This window comes from Passer montanus, unplaced genomic scaffold (genome assembly GCF_014805655.1).
Source record: "Passer montanus isolate IOZ18808 unplaced genomic scaffold, ASM1480565v1 scaffold14, whole genome shotgun sequence".
NCBI lineage: Eukaryota > Metazoa > Chordata > Aves > Passeriformes > Passeridae > Passer > Passer montanus.
This window is the reverse complement of record NW_024360941.1, coordinates 5230696-5250396: the sequence shown is the minus strand read 5'-3', so window position 1 is coordinate 5250396 and position 19701 is coordinate 5230696. Positions and strand designations below refer to the sequence as shown.

The 19701-nt window shown below is 37.2% G+C and overlaps 1 protein-coding gene across 6 annotated transcripts in view; it reads left to right on the top strand.

Annotated features, from left to right (window-relative positions):
* MARCHF1 (membrane associated ring-CH-type finger 1) overlaps positions 1-19701 on the top strand; it is a 193965-nt gene that overhangs the window by 35108 nt on the left and 139156 nt on the right. For all 6 annotated transcript variants that reach the window (XM_039700135.1, XM_039700136.1, XM_039700134.1 and 3 more), the window contains one exon: positions 11567-11645. The gene's annotated coding sequence lies outside the window, so the exon portion shown is untranslated. The remainder of the gene's footprint in view (positions 1-11566; positions 11646-19701) is intronic.

The window sequence follows — 19701 nt, the reverse complement described above, 5'->3', positions numbered from 1 at the left end:
GGAAATGCAGTAGTCTGTGCATAGACACTGAAATATTTTGCAGAAGGCAATAATGTGTTAACATAATTCATCTAAAAAGCCAACCAACAAGTACAGAAATCTGTTTTCCTTGTTTCTGAGGTTCATGGGAAGCATTAACATCTGATTCATCCGGCTCTAGATAATCCACTGATGTTCCAGTGTCCTCTTGTTTTCATGTCAGGACAGGGTGGAAGGACAAGAATCCTAGTTTCTCTGTCTACATGGGGAAACCTGAAATCAGCAGGGTTAGTGTCATCAGAAGAGTAACTTAAAACAATTTGGTGACATATAAGTGAGAAAGATGCTAAACATACCAAGCAGGGAAATAAATGCATCTATGGCAAGGTGCTGGGCTGTCACAGATGGCTTTTAGTCATTGTTATTCTAAGGTTAAAACCAATGCAGAGTCTTCAAGTATGTTCATAGAAGAGTGCAGTTTTGAGAGATAAGGAACAGGGTGATGCTGCTTTGCATATGAAAGATCACAGGATGAATATGAAAATAACCTTCTCTGACATTTGATCCTCAGTGCTAACTGTTGAGCTAGAGATGCTCTGTGACAAAAAATTCTGATTTACAAGTTTTATGTATGCTAATAAGTGGATGGGTATGATTTTTTCATAATTCCATTAGGTTCCTTTCCCTGTTAGCATCATATTCGTGTAATCCAGATGGGTTCTTTTCATCTCATCATGTTCTCTTTTGATTTGGGGTATGGGAAACAAAAGCTGAGTGGCATGTAAGGCACCTGATCTAACAGAATAGAACAAACTGAATGGGATGTAGTTTATAATAATGTATTAAAAGAGTATTGCAAGTTATTGAATCTTTACCTTATATTTATTGTGACAATTACATATTTTGAGGATAAGACAGTTTTCATAATCATGCGTGTGTGCTCTTTATCTGCGGGAAAAGTAGGGAGAAGAGTTTTTCTTTGGAATCTTCTAGCAGGGTCCAAGGATCCAACACTGCATTTAGTAAATGTAGATTCATTTCTAGAAATTCTGCTTTTTGGAGAGATGCAATGTGTACCTGAATTTTATATATCAGTCAATAGTAATCTGTATCACATTAAAGTTTTCAAACACAGCACAGAATTCCACTAAGTAGAGTTCTTTATATTCCCTATTCCCTAAGGGCTAACCTGTGGAACCTCATGCAGAAATATCTGCTTTTGTTTATTATGAAACTGTAGTTAAGTGACTTATGTGTCATGGTCATGACATTTGTTTTTTGCCATTTGTCAAGCCAGAGAAAAGTTTCTGATTGCATCATTTATGTTCATGGTAACTGTGATGAAGGCATCTATGGAAGGTAAATCCATAAATGCTATAACTTGGGCCTTGTTTACTAACTTGTCTTTTAGGAATTTTTAAGGATTTTTGTCATTTTTGGAATTTGGAAAGAGGCAACCTGATTCCACTTGGGTCGTCTTTCTTATTCAAAACTGTTTGAATCATAATCCCAATTGCATGGTGAAATTCTTAGAATATATTTAATGATTTTTGCTGTGATTCTGGTTCCTACACCTTCATTCACCTCCTATATTCTCATTGTGGCTGAAAGCTTACAAATAAAATAATCTGGTCTTCAAAGAGACATTTGTTTCAATGTGCCTTGGCACCTGCCAGTGTTTTAGTGAAAATTCATGGCAAAATTTCTGCACAAACCTTGAAATATTTTGCAGACTTTGAGCCGTTGGGGATTTATTGAATATGAGGTCACCACTCACAGTGTGGTCATGCAAAATGGTAACTATGGCAACTGCAGATACTGGCATGGAGAGTAAGCAGGGAGGTTTATGTGAAAGAAGTAATATCCTTGGACATAGAAAGCATCCTTAGAGAGCCTCCTCAGATGAAGATGACATATGGGCAGCTTTTTGGTGTGAAATTCTTTTGTTTTCTAATGCCAAACAACTAGTCATCAGAAGTTTTCTTTTTTCTTCCAAGTTTATTTTAATTGGTACTTCAGGTTTTGTAGATAGGTTTAGCATGTATTTCCTCATAATTTAAAACTTGTGGATTACTCTTAGGTCTTTAAAGGCATTAACACCTTAACTAAATCCAGGAGAAACCAAAGCTATGAAAATATGTGCCCTAAAATTTTGGTGGTGTTCTTAGTTTAATGAGAAAAAGAAGAAAAAATGGCTTTTGAATTTTGACAAAAATTTTATGGAATAACTGTAAGTGAATGTTATGGTTACCTAAACAGGCATGTATGTAGACAGTGCTGTGCAGTCTTTTGATTTAAAGCCTGTGGGATCAGAAAATTATTTGTGTTTATCAAGGAATTCTAAGCTGTGTTACTTGCAGAAGCTCTCATTGGGTTCTGCAACACGTGCAAGTCTGCTGGGAGCACCTACACTTCTTTACATTGCATGAAATCTCCAGCTTTTCTGATTTGTTGTGATGGCAGTTTGGTTGGTTTTTGGTTTTGTTTTGGGTTGTTTTTTTGTAAGTCTATTTTTCTAGATACTCTTCAGAGCTGGATTTGATTTCCTGTGATTTTTGCCATCAGTGCTGCTTCCTGTTATGAGTTTTTGCATCAGGAAGACTGGGTGGAAAAAGGAAAGGACCTGTATATCTTCTCCTGGATTTCAGTTCATAGAGTATTCTACCAATATATACAGCAGTACTTTGTTCTCTAGCTGATTGGATGAAATTGTGCAGTCACTGCTAATGACAAAAGGTGTCTTGTCAGAGTGTTCTGTTAAGAACATCCCTGCCTTCCTCAGTATGCTCATAGTGTTTTGAAGTAAAGGTGAGCCTCTGTCAGTTCTTCTTTTGAAAGGCAGAACCAAGAGTACTTGGAAAGAAGCATTTTATGCATTTTTCTTTGAGAGCCGAACTCCTGGAAACTGTTAATGTTGCTTTATGCCATGACTTGTAGAAAGTACTGCCATTCTGATTTAGACCAGGGCCAGGCTGTTGATCACAGAATCATTGGACAAGCCAGTTGTAGGAGCCATGATGATGTGACTTGGTGTTCTGCTGTAGTGACAGAAAAAGCCTGACCTTTAATCCTCTCGTGTCATCCTTGCCATTAAATATACATGGGGTGAAATCTTTGCTCCAGTGAAGGTTGTGGCAGTTTTGCTGTTAACTTCAGTGAAGTCAGGGCTTTACAAGTTGTGTATTATAGGGGAAAAGGAGAAGGTTTGGATTCAGGTAACTCATGAAGTTTATTTTTTAAAAAATTCTGTTGAATGCAAGTGTGAGTTCATTTTGCAGTTTTTGTGGTCTCCTAAAAATAATCTTGCAGTCATTCTTTATCCTATACAACTACAGCCTTGCCATTCTTCCTTGTTGCTTGTTACAAGAAGGGCTATGGCAGGATATGGAGCTAGAATGCAGAAATAAAATGCCAGTATGGATAATATTCTTTTATTAGGGGATATCCTCCCCTTCCCCAGCCCAAATATGCACACTCTTGCCATGGCAGAGATTTTATCTTTGAATGCTGTTTGATTCTAATATAATGCAGAAGCAAATGGAATTTGAAAAATCAGCAGAGGATGAACTAACAGTAAAATAGCTGCGGAGGCAATGAAAATTTTTAGTTAAGGAATATGGTATCCAGTACTAAGACTCAAGGAATTTATCTTTAAATTAATGGTTAGTGGAATATATTCCTACACTGTCAGATTACATCTGTGGAGTATATACCAATTGCTGGCAAAAAATGTGATTTGTCCTGGTTACCAAGTATACCTTCTTGTAATTAGGGTTCAAGCAAACAGTGATCATGTAATTAGTTTAGTTTATCTGTAACCAGTGTCAGGACTGAGCTGGCATTTGAAGTATAGTGCTGTTGTGACTAAAAACAACATACAAATAGGATTGAGGGTAGACCTTATCCTAGTCTTCTGAACTATCTAGTTTGAGGTAGTCATTTGTAATTCCTGATGGTAACCTAGTTTTAAAATTAATTTTGAGTTTATCTTTTGATGTCCTTTTAATCTTTTGGTTTCTTTTGTTGTTATGTATAAAGCATAGATATGCAGAAATTGCTTTTAAAAGAAATGCTTGTCGCCAACAATCTTTTTCTTAATCACAATTTTTTTTTTTAATCTTTGGCTTTGATTATGGTAGTATTAAGTCCCAGATTGAAACCAGCTAATGGATTTTGCAGAGGAAAAGCATAGTTACTATGGCTACACAGCACCCTGAAAGCTTAAAAGGACAAAGTATAAATGAACACAGTCCTGGCTGCTTAGCCATTTGCAGAATAGATTGTAATAACTTAAAGTCTTTATTATAGCCTTTCAGATTTTCAGAAAAAGCAGGATGTTAGTCCTCTAAGAATTTCTATTTTATTTTTAGATTAAATCATAACTTTTGAAGTAGCATATTTGAAAAATATTTTTTAAAACATGCTCTGCTTTGTAGCCAGTTCAATTCACATGTATCACAGGTAGTAGCATGTGATGAAATTTTACTATTACTGGTCATTTCATCACTGATGTTTTTACTACGGCATTTTAAAATGAGTCAAAATCTAATCCTCCTATGGACAGATAAACACAAAATATATATGGTTTGATGGAAACTTAATGTTCTTTATATAGCTTTCACTGTAGTTTTGGCTGAAATATTTTAACTTTGATTTTCTTACAAACCAAGAAAACCAACCTACATATTTAAGAGAAACACTTTGTATACAGTAAAGAATAATAAAACATATTCATGGTTAGGCTTATACAATTAAGGATTGAATTAGCAGTTTTTAGGATGACCCTAGTGACTGATGGAATCAGTGCTACTATCTGTCTTTGCTTGGAAAATAAAATGCATTAGAATCACAAACATGTCACTCAAATTCACAGGCTTATTTCAATGGCCTATTAAAAATGCAGAATAAAACTTTTTAGAGTGGAATGAAAAAATGCATCTGTTGTTCATGACTGTACACAGACAATTGTAGGCAGTGTATTTTGGCTGATGGGTAGTAAACCACAGGAAAGGTAGCAGCTGAGCATACAGGTGGTTTTGTAAAGGCATATTTATCTGCTCTTATTTGCAGGCAGAGGGCTCGTGTATTTGTATTTTGGTTTATCCCTCCAGCAATATTTGCATGTATTCACAAAGTGGACTGGCTTGCTGCACACACAAGAGACCAGCTGAGCTGTACTCCTATTGTAGATCTGCCCTGTAGAAATGCCATATTTTGCTTCCTTAGTCCATGGTGTCATTTATTTCTAAAACATGTAAAGAAGCCTTTCTAACTAAAAATAGCAAATCATTGTACAGAATTTCACCATAGAGACCAGAAATCTAGACTAAGCTGCAAAATGTGTTTGGGCCAAATTCCAAGGTGACTAGATGAGTGTGCCTGGGAAAACCCAAGAATAACCCAAAGAAATTATAGGGAGAAGTAGGGTGATTTCATCCCAGCTGGCAACTGAGTATCAGGCAGCCACTCAGCCACTCCCTACCTCTACCATCCAGTGGGGAGGAGAATCGGGAAAAAAAGTAGGGTTTATGGATTAAGGGTTTGTGGGTTTAATAATGGAAACAAAATAAAAAATAAATAATCCTCATCATAACATTAGTAATGAAAAAGAGGAAGAGGACTGATTCTATGATTAAAACCCAAGAGAAACAAGTAATGCACAATACAACTTCTCACTCCCTGCTCATGGATGACCAGCCCTTCTGAAAGTAGTGATCGGCCCCTTCCAGCCAGTTTATATACTGGGTGTGACATTCTGGGATAGGGAATATCCCTTTGGCCATTTGGGGACACTGTCCCAGCTATGCTCCCTCACAGCTTCGTGTGCACCTCCTCACTGGCACAGCACGAGACAGTGAGAAGTCCTTGGTTTGGGGTAAGCACTGCTCCAACCAAACCAGGAGCGTGTGAGAACCATTGTTCCTGTATTGCATCCAAAACACAGCACTGTGCCAGCTACTAAGAACACTAGTAAATTTGTGCCAGCCATAACCAGGACAGGAGGGGATGCTGATGGAAAATTATTGTGGGAATTTAATCCTGCTGTTTGTTATGGATCTGAGATTGCTAAATTGTAGTAGTTCTTAAAGTAGCTCTAGGCTATAAACTACCATAAACTAAAGTGTTGTGGTGTAGGAGTGGCCCAGAAGGTTAGATTATTTTTCAGATCTCCACAGGGCTGGTTCCTAGCTGGTCTTGGTCAGACAAATCTAAAACAAAAGATAGCAGATTTTGAAATTCAGTAGGTTAGTTTTCTTAAGTCTGAACATTTCTTCTTTCATGTACAGCTTCAACAACACTTCTGTTGCAATTTCATACAGAATCAGTGTGCTCAGGACTAGGGTGATATTTACTGAAGAGTTTGGGGTTTTTTGATGCTTACTTTGAGTTTTTCACGAGAACTTCACTTAAAAATGTATGTTTCTTCCATGTCTTAACTGAGGGAGAATGAGCTCTCAAGATAGGATCTCAGGTAAAATAGGAGTTCCTTTCATGAAATCGGTGTTATTGATTTATCTTGAATGAAAATGTGTTGAGAAATTTTTCTCCTATTTACATTGTTTAGATCATTATAAATATGAGGATGTAAAAATTAGAGGGGCTGGTTAGTAATAATTTGTAGGTGATGATGTCTATCAGAAGTTGTCCCACAGTAAGCAGCCAATGTGGTCTTTAAAATTCCAAAACTTTTCAACATATTTCCTTATTCTTTAAAACTTATGTTGCATGTAGCAAAACAAATTGTGCATGACTTTGAAATTTTAATGAAGTAGAAAGTGCCATCAGGTTGATAGGGGTTTTTTAAATAATGTACATCTCCCACCTTGCCTTAGACCGTTTAAATGTAATCCTCTTGAAAAATGAAATTATTAAAACAATAAAACAAAAATAAATGCGTGAAGAGAGGGGCTTATTAATGGGTATTTATTTCATTCATGTGGATTTTTTTTTTGTTTGAAGAAATACTCCATTTATTGTTTACTTAAATGCTGCAGAAAAATATGCTGTTTGAAATTCAGGAGTGGATCAGTTAGAAGGGCTTTGATGGAAAACTGAGACTATGTGATATTTGGTGTTGCCATGGGAAACTGCTTTGCGAGAACATTTGCAGAGCAGATGGACCAAGATAAATAAAACAGATACAGGTATTGAATAGAGCTTGTTTAATGCTCTGTGAAAAAATAGGAAAGCAGGAACTTAAATCTATATAACATAGTCCTTTCATTTGCCCTTTTTTAATGGGTATGCTGTTTGAGATGACTAGTTCCACAGTGAAAGTTTCCTTTAAATTTTGTTTCCAAGAAATCAAAGAAAATGCCAGGTTTGTCTGCCTCATCTTCTGTAGAATGCAAAATCCATAGCATCGTTACTTTATGCCATCATCTACTGCCATTTTAGTCTAGTCTCTGAAGTTACACTTCAGTATACAAACACTATGAAATGAAAAGTCTTTGTATTTAAGATGTTATAATTTTGTTAGCTTCACATGCTCTTAGCTACTGGCAGCTCTTTTATAACCTTATAAACCAGCTTTTATCCTTGATTTAAGAAATAAAAAAAGATAACTCTCATACTCATAGTTTCAAGAGCTAGAATGTCTTTGTAATCATGTTTGATTCCACACAAGTTTGTTTCCATAGCAACATGAACACAAAAGATGCCCATGTGACTGTCTACATAGAGCATGCCATTGTATGAGTACCTGTGTGCAGAAATAGACTGTGTTTCTGTTTAACTTGTGTTCTTTGTTTTGCCTCGCAACAAATAAAACAGGCACATGCTGTTTACTTTTTCTCTAAGGAAATAAGTCAGTAGAAAATATAAAATATATTTCGTAGTCCTATTTTTTCAACAGCTCAAATTTAAACTTGCAGACAGAAAAAGTTTGTGGAAAAATAAAAATTTTATCTGATCCCTTGAAGATGTGATTTCAACTGCTAAAGGATTTTTTTTCCTCAAAGTAATATGTTGATTATAAAATTTCTTCAGGTTTTCTCCAGTCTAATTGTGCCTCTGTTATTCATGACTTATAAAACTTATTCCACAGGTTGATGTCTCCACATGAGTGAAACAGTTTTTTGGGAGATGCTGCCATAAATCTATTAATGCTTACAGAAGTGTTGGTGTTTTCATTCAGTATAAAATGCCATGAAATTCTGTTCCACTGAACACCATGCAGGTGACTCACATTTTTAGGGTGCATGTTAGCCAACTATTTTGAGTGGTCAGAGCAAAGTTTGTTTGCTTTTCAGTATATTTTTCCATTATGGAAGGAAATACATTTGATGCTTTTGTTATTAATCCATTTTAAATATCAGGTGTGAATACCTAACTAAAGTTCTGTGTTTATTTATGTTCTGCTTTCTCATGAGAGACTAGGAACATTAGCAGCAGGAATTTTAGGGGAAAATTTTTATGTTTCACAATGACAGAATCACAGAATTGTTGGGGTTGAAAGAGACCTCCAGAGATATCTGGTCCAACCCCCATTACACGGCAGAGTCAGCTAGAGCAGGTTACACAGGAACACATCCATCTGGGTTTTGAATATCTGCAGAGAGAGAGACACACAATTAATTGGATCAGAGTATCTGAATTTCTCCAGTTGCTTTTAATCTATGGTTTTAAAATCTTGCCATCAATATCCAGGAGTCCAAAAGACATGTTGGCATTCATTAGCATCAGGGTTACAATATATATTTCTAGCTTTCAGTTACAACCTTTTAAAGTCTTTTACACTAGCTAAAGCACAATACAGTTGACTGTGCATTTTTTTCCCCCCATGCATTGTGGAGAAGAGATTTCATGGGTGATTGATTTAACCTCCTTTCAATTTATTTTAAGCAGAGACCAGTTAAATAAATAACTTTTCAGAATAACAGAATTGTTGTGGTTGGAAGGTACCTCTGGAAACTGGCGCCCTTTGGTCAGAGCAGGGTCACGGGGTCACCTAGCACACATTGCTCAGGACTATGCCCAGCGGGATTTAGAGTATCTGCAAGGATGGAGATGCATCTTGGGCAACCTGTGCCATTGGTTGACAACCCCCATAGAAAAAAAAAATCCTGGTGTTTAAATGGGATTTCTTGTGTTTCATTTGTGCCTGATGCCTCTTGTCCTTTCACTTGATACCACTGAGAAGTTCTGCCTTCCTTATTCCACTCCTGATCAGGTGTCTATAAGCATAGGAGAGACCCTATTGAGCCTTCTCTTCTCAAGGCCCCCACCCCTCACAGCCTCTCCTCATGCAAAAAGTGCTCCAGTCCTTTACTTACCTCCATAAACTTCAGCTGGCCTTGCTGCAGTAACTCTTTGCCTCTCTTGGGCCCAGTTCTGGCCCACCCACCAGAGCATTCAGGATGGCTCACAGTGCTGAGCAGAGAGGAGGGATGACCTCCCTCAGTATGCTGGTGATGCCCTTCCTTGTGCAGCGAGGGTTGCTGTGGAACTCCTTTGCTGCAAGGACACACTGCTGGCTCATGGCCAGCTTGTTATCCCTTGGGTCCTTTTCTGCCAACATGCATATGATTATTCCTGCCAAGTGCAGCATTTCGCCTTTTCCCTGTATTGAACTTCATGAGGTTACTGTTGGCCAATTTCTCAGCTTGTCAAGGTTTTTCTGAATGCCAGGACAGCTTTCTGATGTGTCAACTACTCTTAGTTTTGCAGTATCTATGCCTTCTGTCTCAACTTGTGAATTATTGATGATTTGCTGAGCAGTATTGGCTTTTGTATTGACACTTGGTGTGTGCCTTTGATGACTAGCCTCTAGTGAGCTTGGTGCTGCTGATCCACAACCTCTATTGGCCAGCAGTTCAGTCACTTTTCTGTTTGCCTTACTCCCCATTCATCTATTTAGTGTTTCATCAGTTTTTCAGGGCGAAGACAATGCAAGGCTGTGACAGAAACATTATTAAAGTCAAGATAAGCAATGTTCAGTGTTCTGTCCTTGTCCACTGGGGTCAGCCTGCTCATTGTGCAAGGCTATCAGGTTGGTCAGGCACAATTTCCCCTCCATGTATTCATGCTTACCATGTCCAAATATGTTCTATTCCCTCCTCTATTTGGCAGTGACTTTCAGGTTTATTATCTCTATTCCTTTCCTAGGCATCAATGTGAGACTGGGACTGAATTTCTTGAAAGTAGAGGTGATATTTATTCTCTTCCAGTCCTCAGAGTTTCCTCCTCTCACCTGATCTCTGTTACCCTTTTTGATCTTTCAGTGATTGAGTGCTCTCACAATGACATCAGCCAATCTTCAATATGTGCAGTGCATCTCATTATGGCCCATGGATCTTTGTGTTTGTTTAAATGCTTCCTAACTTGTCTCTCCTCCACTGTGAGAAAATCTGCCTTGCTTCAGGCTTTCCAGTGGTTTTCAGGGACCTGGGATATCTGAGGGATGGTTTTATCTGCAAAGAGGCAGATAAAGAGGGTATTCAGTGTATTGGCCTTCTTCCTATCTTCTGTGACAGGTCTCCATCAGGACATGTAATTTCATTCATATCTTGCGGCAGAGAGACCATTGTCCATGGCCTTCCTTATGCTGCACAGCACCCGTAGAAACTGTTCCTTATGCTGCACAGCACTCATAGAAACTGTTCATGTTTATATGAAGTATCTACCCATGTCTGTGATCTCCATAAAGTTGGAATTCTCCAATTGCATGCAAACCTCTTAATTCTTCCTGTTTGCTCTGCTGTGTGCCTTAGCAAGCAGGCTATTTGGAGAGGCACAAAAGCATGCTTTTTTCCCAGAAAAGATGAAATACCTTTACCATAATTCTGCCTGGAAGGCATTTCCCTATCTGCATGTGCACAACTGGGGTAGGACCCCTACAGCCCTGTTTCTTTTACTTACAAATTTCTTCTTGTTGACATTAACCTGTCTGTACTCTTTGCTTGCCAGCCTGGTCCTTTACTTCCTCTCTTGATTGCTGGTCATGCTCTCCTGTTATTCCTAGTTTGAATCCTTATTACTGGATTGGCCAGCCTGTTGGCAAAATGTTTTTCTCCATTTATGAGGGCAGCATCTCTGCTAAACCATCCTCTGTCCTTGTAGAACATCCTGTGATAATTTAAAATCTAAAACCCTGTAGCCCACACCAACTGGACAAGTTCTTATGGGATCTGTTACTTCCTTTTTTATACTTTCACACCTTTCTGGAGAACTAATTAAACATTTTGGCTTTTTTTTTGGTTTTATTAAGCTTTGTTTATTTTTTAATGTTATCCTGCCAATGCCATATGGGTTAGCTGGCTATGTGAAGGCTTTTTGTACCAGTGTGATTAATAGAGGGAAGATCATGTGTGGTTTCCCTGTGCTCAGGAAGGTCAGGGAGTAATCTCAAATCAGTTTGAAAGTCTACAGAAAGATGAATGGCTATCAGTATCTGGTACAGGATTTGATGAAAATTTAAGACTACCTTTCAAGTCCACAATTTCTACTTTAGGTTATGCCTTTTGGAAGACTCCAGCCTAAAAAGTTTTCCTAAACCTTGCTTCATAAGCTATTTTAAGGCAATGAAATAGATGCTATTTTAACATTGCAACTGGTTTCACGTTTGTTTTTTTTCTCTTTCTTCTAGGAAATGAACCCAGGAAGTAAAGTGAAAGGTCATGTGAAGCTCTGTCATAGCAGAAATTTTCTAAAAGATTGCTTTATCTGTAAGTTCTTCTTTTTGTTGTTAAATATTAAGCTATATCATACTGTGGTGGGGAAAAAAAGACTTTATTTTGGCATTTTGACTTGCAGCTTAGTTGTGAAGAAAACCTTTCCAAGTGCATTATGTAGCAACATGTGCTATTATTCACTTTCTGTATTTTAGTAAAGCGCAAACAAACATTTTTCCTCTAAGTAAATAACTAAATCTCACGTTTTCCCTGAAACCTGTGAAGGTTTTGAATCCAACAAGCAAGATTTTCATGCTGTTTCATTACAGATTATGCATCCACTGTGATGCATTCTAAACTGCAATTACTTGTTTTTCATAAATTATTTTAAAAGTGAAGGGTAAAAATTATTCAAACTTGTATGAGAGTGAAATTACCACTAAAAGCTCTTTGCAAGGATTTCATGTGCGGGTGCTTGCTGTGACTGAGACATCTTTGGGATTCAGAGTTATTGAATTATATCATAGTGCCCTTTACAATTGTGTCACTTGTGGCAAAAAATTTTCTTCAAGCTAAAATAAACTAGTTTAATTTTGTATATATTTCACAATAAACTCCGCCTACGAATTTAAACTGTGGCTTCCGTCTTGGTTCTAATTGTCTGCATCAAAATACTTAAATTGGGAGATATGAACTTGCTCTCCTAGCAAAATTGCTAGAAAAATATTAAAAGATCCATTTTACACAAGGAACCAAAACCATTAGGCTTGATTTTGGCAGATTCACGTGGGTGGTGGCAGAGCTTAGAAAAGGATACAGAAGTTCTTAGTCCCTGTCAAAAGATGTAATTTGAAAATATGTAAATATGCCAAAAAAGTATACCCTGAAGGAGATTGTAGCTTGCAATCTCTCAATTTCAGCAATATGTTAATTTTTTTTCTTTTGTATGTAATTATAGTTCAACTACGCATCACCTAGATATCAAGTTCTTGAAAATTATAAGGGGGAAAGCACTACTGAAAAATGTTTCAAAACTGATAGTAGGTGTTTAATCCTTTAAAAGTAATAATTTCAGAATTTTTTTGTTATCTAGTACTCCTTTTTAAAGTAGCAGCAATGCCTGTACAGGGGCAGCAGAGGTAATTTAATTTGACATGAAATCTTCAACTAATAAAAACTTGCAAACACTAGCCCTCCATGTTTCAAGCTCTTTATGAAGTTTCAGAAAACCTGCTGATATCTATTTGATTTTATTTAAAATGTGCTTCTTTAATCTCAGTATTTTTTTACTACTCTGATGTAACTTGAGACAACCATGAAGTACCAATACAAGTAAATCTGTTAGAAATTAAAATCTAAATTCTGCACTTCAAGTTGTGAAGTAGAGACTGAATGTTATTGTCTTCATTATATAAATATTCATACAGTACTGGTGCAACTTCAGCAATTGTCCTGTGTTATCCTAAGTGCATTAAAAGTCCATCATTGAGGCATTTATTTTGGTTTTGTCAAAGAATCTGTATGGGTATTTCAGGATAATTGAAGGAGACTTTTACAATTAGTCAAGGAAGAGAGAAGAAAAAGTGCTCCTCTGATGAAGCTGTCTTAATAACTGAGTTAGTCAGATTTTCAGTATTATTTGAGAGGTTTAATTACTTAGCAGTAGTCAGATGGATTTCCCATATCATAACAGTAGCCTCAAAAGAACACAAATGATAAGAGATAAGATGGAGGTAGAATAGGCTAATTTATTTCAATTTGCTCTTCTCTTTCAATTAATTGCTTTTGTTATTTTCTTCATATCTCCCTGAGAAATGTTAGTATTTTATTTGTGCGCACATGTATATGTATGCATGTGGGTGGGTGTGTATCCATTAGAGATATTTATATTCAGTGAAGATAAGACAACAGTTGGGACAAAAGTACAGAAGTGACTTGGAAAAATGGTAGGTGAGAACATGGAGAGAAGTCCCTGACAGGATGCAAATGCTGAGTGTTGTATTGCACACTGAGCAATAAAGTAAATATTACAGCCTCCCAGACAACAAATGTATTGTTTGGAATCCTGCAAACACGCTGATTTTAGTAGTGTGATTGCATTTGAGGACAAAATAGCAGATGATTTTTTTCCTGATCTAAAATATTTGAAACATTGTCTATTACTGTATATAGACACTTCTGAAGTTTGGTTGAAGAGCTGGCAATATCCAATAATATTTCTTACTGTAGACTGCAATTGATTTTGTGATTCACATACTCAACAATTGTATTTGTATAAATAGGAAAAAAAAACCCAACAACATAAGGAGGCAAATGATCTTGTTATTATAATTATTTTATGAGTATAGGTTGCTACATGACAGAAATCTAGCATTTTTAACCGTTACATAGTTCCAACTTATTTCTCTCTTTGCTAGAAATAGTTCCATACTGCTAATTTTTATATTGACTAGAAGCCTTTCTGTTATACATGTAATGAACCTGCCAGTGTTCTGAATTAATTAATTAGTATTGTACGACTGGCTGTCATGATACACAGACAAGCAACAGCATAACTCATTGAGATTCGTAGATTGTGGCAGCAATTAATTACGATCAGTTTCATAGTTGTTATATTTTTCTTCCCAAAGGAGTTTCCATGTATTATTTCTATTAATATTAGCTAACAAATCATAGCACCATAAAATAGTTTTTATAAAGACCTGTCTAACAAATCATAGCACCATAAAATAGTTTATGGTCTCTTACAACCCAAAATGGGTTGGAAGAGACCATAAAGGTCATCTCATTCCAGCTCCCCTGCTATGGGCAGTGACAGCTTCCACTGGACCAGGTTTCTGAGAGCCCCATCCAAACTGGGCTTGAACACCTCCAGGGATAGGGCGTCCACAGATTCTCTGTGCAACCTGTTCCAGTGCCTTCCTAGCTCAAAATCAAGAATTTCTTCCTAACATCCAATCTAAATTTTCCCTCTTTTAGTTTGAAACTCTTCCCGCTTGTCTGATTTTCCACTTGTGTAAAAAGTTACTCTCCCTCTCTTTAAGTACTGAAAGGCCAAAAGTCAGAAAATAAGAATCTTTTTCTACCTTCCCCCCTCCCAAAATTGGATTGTTCTGTGTTCAGATTGAGATCATCACTATCATAATAATATTTCAGTCCTATTATAAAAGATGAAAATCATACCCATCATAATATGTACTGTGTAAAATAAGGAGCAGCATAAAGTATACTGCTATATGTTTTTAGAAGAACCAGAAGTTCTAAATATGAACCAGAAGTTTTTAATATGATAGCCATTCACCTTGACAGAAATTTAAGAGCAGAAATGTTCTGTTTACACAATGAATTATTCCCATTTAGGAAAGGCATGTTTGTTGATGCACAGCAACAAGTGTTCCTCATTTTCTTTGAGTAATTCCCTTTCTGGATCTTTGAGAATTTAGCTTTTTCTCCTATTCTTCTCATGCCCTCTGGGAAAAAAATTTTGGAATACCTTTGCTTGATTCACAGCTACAGGCTTGTGTCAATTATTTGGAGATCCTTGTGAGAGTCCAGTGCAAGTACAGCAAAAGGAAAGACTAACGGAGCTAAAAAATTAAAAAGACACTACCAAAATCAGTAGTAAGAATTGAAGTACTGTCTATGGAAACTGGTGAGCACTAACACAGACTTTTTTTGCTGTAGAAAATTCCAATACCCTAAGAGCACATTAATTTTCAAGGAGTGTCATGCACAGCTCTAATTAAGGTTTCACAGATCACCAGGGAGTGAATCTTCCACTGCTGTCACCATGCCTGCCTCTTGTCTTTCTGAAATGAACTTAGATTTGAAATTTAATATCAGGTGTTACCTGGCATACATGTTTTCATGTCAGCTTCTGTCACTATATTCAGGGAAATACAAGTTTTAATTGTAGCATTTCTGCATACTGTAAGCATCTTCCTGATCATAAGTTTGTACAAACCTAAATTGCAGAGTAAGGAGAATAGAACTATTGCAAAGGTCTCTCATGTTTTGCTTCATTACTTATTATGTAGATTTTTTTTTTAATAAGGGGTATACTGAGGAATATAAATAGATATATCTGAAGTGATGACAACAAGAAATACAACAGCTGTCCCTGTTGTTGCTTGTTAATTTGCTGTGCTGAGGTGTAATTTCATGCTTTGTTAAAATCAGACCTATTAACTATGATTTGCTGAAGGTGAAATAAAGGGATAGGCTCCATGAAATTTCTTTGTTTTAAGAAATATGTGGTACCTAATATGCACTGGAAGTAGTGGTCTGGGAAAAGTGTCCTTTAAGTTAAATATGTTGACACAGTAAAGAGCATCGATTAAACTAAACCAAAATATTTTATTCTTTACAGTCAGTATGCAGTTAATATTTTCTCCAGGCATAAACTTCCTAAATCTCAGATTACAATGCATGTGTAGATATCAAGATGGTAATGTAGATATCAACAGGTGTGCAGCATTCATAGTCTACCAGTCATGGCTTCATTAGCTGCTGAACTTAAGGAAAGCTGGAGAATTCTGTAAGATGCCTTAAAAATTAAGTTTGATGGCTCCTTGTGACCTAAGCAGAGCTAAAGTTGAAAAGAGCTGATGGGAAAAAAAATATACAAATAAAAGAAAAATATATTGGAAAGAATTTTATCAACAGGTGTGCAGCATTCATAGTCTACCAGTCATGGCTTCATTAGCTGCTGAACTTAAGGAAAGCTGGAGAATTCTGTAAGATGCCTTAAAAATTAAGTTTGATGGCTCCTTGTGACCTAAGCAGAGCTAAAGTTGAAAAGAGCTGATGGGGGAAAAAAAGATACAAATAAAAGAAAAAAATATTGGAAAGAATTTTCAGGAATGGAAGGTAAGATACTTTGTTTAAATTAATAAAAAAATTGAGGTCCAGTGCGAGAGAAGAAAGAAAATGATACAAGCAGTGAGTACCTCTGAAAAATTGATTGGTTTAAAGTTTTTCAAATTCAGTAGAAGATACTTTTTAGTTTATTTTCAGTGTTGTGCAAATATACATTAATTCTATATATCTTTATCATTAGTAAGTCTGGTTAATTATGTGTAGATTTAGAGAATGTATGGGTAAAGTTATAAACATTTTGATTCCCTCAGTGTGGGTACAGTATATGCTTCCAAATAGTGCAACAAGATTTGGCTTCACAGCATCTCTGAAGACTGAATTTGCATCTGTTCCTCTTGACTGTCTTGACCATGCTACAGAAGTAGCTTGGCAGGGAAGGAATGATGTGTAGCCTGTCATTTTTAGCCTGTTTGTTACGCTCATTGGTATTACTCCACAGTCCTTTGACAGGAAACATTACCTGGGATTAAGAGCCAATGAAATTCTTTTATTTTCTGAAACTGTTTGCAAATAATTGTTTGTCCTGCAAAGAATTACGCACTTTAGAGCGAGATTCTTAATGACGCCAGAAAAAATACAAAGGAAATTCTTTATGGCCTAATTTATCAAATACACCAGTTTCGGGTGAGATGTGGTATTATGTTGCATGTCTACAGCTCATATTATCTAGCTTCAAGGGGAAAACTTTGTTTCAGCTTCCCAGCAGACAAAAGGTTCAACTCCAGTACTGACAGTTTACAGTGTGGAAGGTTTGTGTTGTCATAGAGGTGCAAGGGGAGCATCAGGACCTCCAGAGTGCCCACACAAGCACACTTCTCTCTGGGGAGCTTCTTTAGACCCACTGAAAGCAGAACACTCTTGAGAAGCCTCACGTTAGTAGAGAAGCAACTTCCATTTTTTTCCTTCATGTTGCCTAGAAGTTTATGTGTCACTGAGTGTTGCGTCCCTCCTCTGAAGGCAGGTTTTAGGTGACTGTCTCAGGAAATGCCATTCTGCAGGATTGCTCTTGTAGTTCTAGACTACTGATAGAGTTGGAAGGACTGTCATGCTTGTAGCCTTCTTGTGCCTTCCACAGAGCTAGAGGATAATTATTGATTAATGTGATGAACCAAAGACAGCACTGTTTTTATGGGCTGATTCATGTGAGAATGGTTTAAGGATTCACTGTTTCGTGGAAAAATATGTAAGCCCTTGCCTCTAAACTTGAATGGGAGAGGTAAATTCATATGTCTGTAATTACTTTGATTGCAGTTTCTTGTTGTTGTCTATTTCAGGTAAACCTACACTGCATGAATCATAAGAAATTGCTAGCTAGAAAACAGTTAAAATGTCAAGAGGTGCTTTTGCTCCTCAATTAACTAGTTTAGCATTAATGTCAGGTCTGTGTAGCTGCAAGATTGGTGTTGTTTTTATTTCCTTTTTTAAATCATGTGTGCATTGTGAGAGCATTGGCTTTCAGCTGTGCAGTAATCTCTGATAACTTGTTTGTGTTTTTAGATTTTATATAACTTTTGTACCCCTCACTCTTCAAGATACCCTCTTGGTTTGTGACTGACTATTAGCAGAAGGTGTGTTTAACAGAAGACAACTGAAGAGTGACATTAGAAATTGCTGTCAAACAGACAGGAAGGCAGTAGGAATACTGATGTGTTTCTGCTTTTGTAATTAATCAGTGAAAGAAGTCTACATTGTAAAAGTAAGTAAACAGGCAAAACTTGTCTGCCTGTGCCGCTGTCTGCAGCGTTCTGTTGGCTAGGAGCTGGGAGGTATCAGAAGCTTGTGGGTTTTTCTGGTTGAATAGCCTGGCAGTGTACATAGTTTGCATCATACAGAGCTGGGTAGAAGATCTTGAGAAAACAAAGTTTTCTGCACTGATGCCACCTCTCATTACTAGTATTGGTTAGGTGTTGCTGCAATCCTTGGCCTTTCCATGTTCAATTGTCTTGTTATTAGTGGTAAAATTGGAGAAATAGTCCTGATAGGTGGTTGTTTTTGTGTTTGATGAGCATATAGTTGTAACTGTAGTTATAGCTAGAATTTCTGAGCAGGTACACCCTGCAACATGTCTTGGTCATCTTGTTAGGGGTTGGAGACGTGGCTGGACTAGAGGTGTGTGTGATTCCTCATGTGGGGGGTTTCCCTGCTGAGGCATCTGGCACTGCACAGGTCAGAGAGGAATGATGAGTATTAATGTTGTGCTCATTTGGAAGATATAGTTCCTAGAATATTTTGCGGAAGTCATTTAAGAATTCCTGCTAAAGTGAAAATTTCATTTGATAAACTTGTTTGTTGTAAAGTGTCCAGAAAGTCAATTCCTGAGGCTGTTAGCACTGACAGCACTAATTTTCTCTGTTAATTTCGGAGCATGAAATTTGTCCAGACATCTGGCTTTTCAGAAGAGAGTTGTTGCTTTGGAAGGTAGTCTGTACGCACTTGTTGTGGCTAAGGGTTAGATTGTGTTTATATACTTTTTCCCCAGTGTGTATCCATCAAAGAAACAGGATGGCAACAACTTCCATTTTGAAATAAACTTGGCTTTCGTATTGAAATGATCTCTGAAGAGGTGGGAGCCGTGTGCATGTTAAAGAAGTAGATTAATTATCTATAATGACTCCATTTGGCTCAGTTGACAGCGGGAAGGAAGATCCTGGAGTGACCGCTACAGCCTCAGTTTCCTAGGTGCTCCCATCAGGAGTGTCCCCTGGTTCCACCAGCTCAGTAACACGTGGCTTCCATCTACTGATACATGAACAGCTGAGCCTTTTCCTGCGGTGGAGAGGAGCCCAGCTGGGGCACTGGAAGGCTGGAGCTGAGGAGGGCTCTGCCCTCACGTGCACCGACTTGGCAGTGGCAGCATTTGCGTGTCAGACTGGAGCTGGCTTTGTGTGAGGTGATATAATGAAGACATTTCCTGAGAGCCGACAAAATGTAACTGCATTGCTCACAAAGGGAGATGGAAGGCTGATGTTCAGTTCTTGGGAAAGCAAAATCATAGCAATTCTTTTCTTATCACAGATTGGGATTTTTTGTTTTGGAAGAGATTGAGTGTCTTTTAAATTACATTGCTTTTTTTTTTTTTCCTTTCGCCTAAGTAAATCACACTGTATTTTAATGGGGCTAAATATACAAAATAGAGAGGACCTATGCATAAGCAGAATTACAGTGCAAAAAGATATAAAAGGAAGCTATTATTATTTTTCCCTGAAAGATTTCTCTGAATTGCAATGTTTTT